This window comes from Vespa mandarinia, chromosome 15 (genome assembly GCF_050613455.1).
Source record: "Vespa mandarinia isolate Hongniang chromosome 15, ASM5061345v1, whole genome shotgun sequence".
Classification (NCBI taxonomy): domain Eukaryota; kingdom Metazoa; phylum Arthropoda; class Insecta; order Hymenoptera; family Vespidae; genus Vespa; species Vespa mandarinia.
In genome coordinates this window covers 3,937,501-3,942,500 of record NC_140824.1, presented here as the reverse complement: position 1 = coordinate 3,942,500, position 5,000 = coordinate 3,937,501, and the positions used below count along the sequence as shown (strand labels likewise).

Here is a 5,000-nt window from a genome sequence, read left to right as displayed (position 1 = left end):
TCCAATGGAAATATCTTAAATATTTATTTGTAATAATTATTAAAGTTGAATACAGATGAACATTCGTAGAAATAGAAATATCTATAACATAGAAATACATTGCAATTAGAAGTCTATATTATCTTGCATATATTACCTTGGGTTATATGACTTAATTGTTCGTAACAGAAAACGTTGTAATAGTAATACGAATTCTTCGAGGCAAAAAAAAAGAAAAAAGAAAAAGAAAAAGAAAAAGAAAAAGCAAAAGAAAAGAAAGGAAAATGAAATGTTCGTTCCAATAGAACCACTCTAACGAGTTTCGCAGGTATAAAAATTTCCATCGGTCAGGTCCAAAGAATAAAAAGCTGGGAAAAAGGAAAAAAGAAATGAATTAGCGATTCACTTCACCTTTTCTTTCTTCTATGCCCAGCTGTAATATGCAACTGCAATTTGATGCACTAAATTGCAGTAAACCGAACGAACGCATCTTTCCCAGGCAAAAGAAACTATCCTAGTAGTTAGATACGCATGATTTAAATTCGATTTGAAGAAACGAATATGTTCGTCGTTTTTCTCATATCTGTGAAAGAATTTTTGCATGTGCGCGCACACGCTTGTGTGTATGTATGTATGTATATCTGTATGTATGTGTGTGTGTGTGTGTATATATATATATATATATATATATGTATCGTGTTTTATGTGTATCCATCGACAAATCTACAGAAAGAGCTGGTCGGCTGAATCGAATACGCGGAGTATGTATCGCGGCACGTGCGTTACGTGAAACCATGCAATATTCGTCGATGGCATAAAAGTGCATACGCGAGCGTGCAGTTCCTACACGCTGCACGGCAGCCTCCGTCAGGGACTTTCTCCAGCCTGGGGCATTTGCGCGCGTGATCGCACTAGTACTAGTAAGTACTCACTTTACGCCATAAGTTCGTGATAATGTGTGTATCGTAAATTTCCTCGTTCTTCGATTCTTTTCGCGGAAACGTCAAAAATTGCACGATGGTATTTACTTAACAAAAAAAAAAAAAAAAAAAAAAGAAACAAGAGAGAAGAAAAGGAAAGGGAAAATATGAAAATTACAAACCGAATCGATTCTTTATCGTAATTTATCGAAGCCGTAATAATAAATACAAATATAACGCTAATATATAATCTGTATATAATATTGATTAATAAATATTATACGTTGAAGTTTATTTTTGATAAAATGCGTACACAATTTGTTGAATTATATTGAAAGAAAAAACAAACAAACAAATAAACAAAGAAAAAAAGAAAATATATTGAATGTAAAGAAGTATGCAAATAAAAATCGTAATCAATAAATTGAATAATAGAGAAAATATAATGGATAATAAGAAAGAAAATGTAGTGAAAATAAAAAGAATTATGATAAACACAGATAAACATTTTTAACGTTAGGATTAATGTCAAAATCTTTTGTTTTTCTTTTCTGATTCCTTTTTCTTTTTCTTTTTCGTTTCTTTTTTCTCTTTTTCTTTCTTTTTCCTCAACAAAGTTCATGTTAATATTTTCGTATAATAAATGAATCAATTAGAATTATTTACTCGTATCTCATTAATAATGTTGTCAACGTATGAATATTTAATAGTTAATTAGTGATATACATACATACATACATACATATATATATATATATATATATATATATATATATATATATATATATATATTGTCCTTCTTACAAATTAATATTAATAACAATAACAATAACAATAATAATAATGAGCATAATCATGGTTGGAATTTTACTTGTAAAACACGTTCATGATGAAGAAAAGCTCGTTCGTTTCTCGTATAGAGCACGCTCCAACGGTATTAGCATAAATCCAAAAGCAGAGCTCGTTACGTATGGCTTTTAGTTCGTGTCTCTTGCATGTGACAGGTGTTCCTTGGCTCCTCTTCCAATTGTATGTTCGAGTCTCTTCGAGATCATCGTCTTTTTCTTCTTATTATTATTCTTCTTATTCTTCTTCGTCTTCTACTTCTTCTACTTCTTCTTCTTCTTCTTCTTTCGAGCTTAACACTTTGCATTCTTTTGTAACTATCGTCGTACGTGTACATACATAAATACATAGCTAGATATATGTATGCATGTATGTATGCGAGTACATATGTATATGTATGCGTATTTCGTTCGCTATTCCGCTCATAGGAAGCCCAAACTTTTATAACTAAAATCTGACTCATTGAAAATATATGTGCGAGTGAATTAGAATCTTGCTTGCTTGGTTGCTTGGTTGCTTGCTTGCTTGCTTGCTTGCTTGCTTGCTTGTTTGCTTACTTGCTAACTCTGGCCTTTAAAGTACTCTTCGTAGAGGATGCATAATTGTACGCACGTGAGAAACCACGTGGAAATATATTCGTTATAATGCAAAACTGAAACTGAGAAGGTGTTACTTCCAAACGGTACCTACTATTTTAAGAAAATGGATTTTTGTGGGGGAGTATAAAAATATTTTCTTTCTTTCTTTCTTTCTTTCTTTCTTTTTTTCTATCTTTTTGTTTTGTTTCTTTTCTTTTTTTTCATTTTTTTTTTTTTTTTAATTATATCAATTATTTGATTTTACTTATATCATTGTTTTCGTTAGAAAGTATGATCGCATTGTAATAATAACAATAATACCAATTAAATATTTATTATTCGATGATATTATATACGTCGGAATAATAATAAAAAAAGAACAATTATTACTTATGCAATAAGTAATAATTGTAATGCATAAGTAATATTAACGTAATATTTTCAAGGTTTAAAAGATTATCAATGTAAATTTTACACCTACATGATTTCCGTATTCATCATACGACAAAGTCGTACGATTAAATGACTCGAGACAGGAAAAGGAAGTATCGCATGATATTGCATAATGTTCTTCACGTTGTGACGTTTTAAATGGAAAAAAAAGAAAAAAAAAAGAAAAAAAAAGAAAAGAAAAAAAGAAAAAAGAAAAAAAAGAATCGATTCGGATATCCTCTTTCTCGCTTGAAAAGATTTCATCCTTTAAAATCCGATTCAATGATCTAATACAAAGATTAGAAATTGTAAATACACGAATGAAAAAATCAATCGATTTCGTTCTTGAATGAAATTAAAATATTTACGTATTTAAAATTTCATTTTGCGGATATAAAAATTTCATTTAATGATTTATTATTTCGATGTATTTTAAATAATGTATATATATATATATATATATATATATATATTTATTTATTTAGAAATAATTTTGTCATTAATATTATATATTTAATATTTTGTTTCTCAAAGATTTTAATTTAAAAAATTATTATTGTTATTATTTCAATTACAAGATTTAATATAATAATTTAAGATTTTTATATTAATACTAGGTATATTTTACAAATAATACTATTATCATTTTTTATATAATTACTTTGAAATTGTTGTTCATACATATATGTATATTAGTTTAATTATATCCTTTGGTAGTAAAGTGTAATAGATTAAGATGTTAAGATAATGTGAAAGTTAAAGACAACAAAGTGAATACTCTCCTATCTTACCATCTTGATCAATGAGCCCATAATTAGAATTTCTCGAACACTACTTATCGTTTCTCTCTGGTTATTCGTTAAATAATGTGTCTCGAGAGTTAAATCGACCTTTATCGTTCATCACTAAACGTCTAAGCAAGCTATTAACAATATACACACGTATGTATACAATAAAAAAAAAAAAACGATCAAGATACGAGACTGAAAATTTCCTCTTTAATAATTATTATATATTTAAGCAAAGAGGAAAAAAGAAAAAAAAAGAAAGAAGAAAAAATACGTAAAAAAAAAAAAAACGAAAAAAATATTCAAACAAGAAAACGGGATAAGAGAAATAAAAATAATTTTCTTTTTTTTTTTTTTTTTTTCTTCTATCTTACTGGATATTAATTTCACTTTGTTGTCTTTAGCTTTCACATAATCATAGCGCTTTTCTAACACGCTAGGCACGTATTTAGAAGAGATGGAGATCGTTAGACCGTTCGTCTGCCGTAGGAACGCGCAGAATTTCCCTTTCTCTTCGCGATAGTAACACGACAACGTGCTTTCGATCTCGAGAGGTTGCTTCGAGTCGAAAGTCGCCCACTTTGATTCTTCATCATCATCATCTTCTTTTTCTTCTTCTTCTTCTTTTTCTTCTTCTTCCTCCTTTTTCTTCTCCTTCTTCCTTTATTTATTTTCCTTTTTCTTTTTTATCTTTCTTCTTCAATCGACAGATTTACGGAGAGACCATAGAGAGTACCAAATCGATGACCTACATTATTCCAAGACTTTCAGTGTCTCGACCGGGGTGGGGGGAGGGGGATATGTGTGTAGGTGTGTGTGCGTGCATGCGTGTCTGTGTGTATATGTGTGTTTTTGTGTGTATGTATTATATAAGTATATGTATATCGATCGTATAGAAAAGATCGAACGATCCAAAGGATTCAGATCTTTCTCACGGATCTTCGAATATGTATGTATAAAAGGTATAAACCCGAACTCGTTTATTATGTGATAGAATGAGATGGTTTATGGTGACGCTTGAGAAAACTCATTCGAGTCTTATTTTAAAATTTATATAAATGAATTTAAAAATGATGATATATATATATATATATTTAATTGAATTTAAATAATAATTTTTAATTATTACATGAATTTAATTATATCTAGATCAAATAATGAAGGAAAAAAGAAAAAAAAGGTAATATAAAGTGATATAACATTAAAATTATTAATATAGAGAAAGAAAGAGAGATGAATATAAAAAAGATCGATCATTGGTATAACTTGTACGTTCACTTCGTTTTTTCTTCTTTTTCTTTTTTTTTTCTTTCACACTTCTGTCATCATTTTCATCATCATCATCATCATCATCATCATCGTCATCGTCATCATCATTCTGCTTGTTGAAAAATTACCAGTACGAGATTTCGAGCAGTTGATTTCGCGCCTGCTACTCGTTCTCGATGTCGCGATCG

At 29.1% G+C, this 5,000-nt stretch overlaps 1 protein-coding gene across 4 annotated transcripts in view; it reads left to right on the top strand.

Moving 5' to 3' along the window:
- LOC118444561 (uncharacterized) overlaps positions 1-5,000 on the top strand; it is a 73,322-nt gene that overhangs the window by 49,071 nt on the left and 19,251 nt on the right. The window contains exon 1 of one of the 4 annotated variants that reach the window (XM_085661505.1): positions 732-899. The exons of the other annotated variants lie outside the window; for them this stretch is intronic. The gene's annotated coding sequence lies outside the window, so the exon portion shown is untranslated. Of the gene's footprint in view, positions 1-731; positions 900-5,000 lie in introns of those variants that run through there. 4 annotated transcript variants of the gene reach the window in all.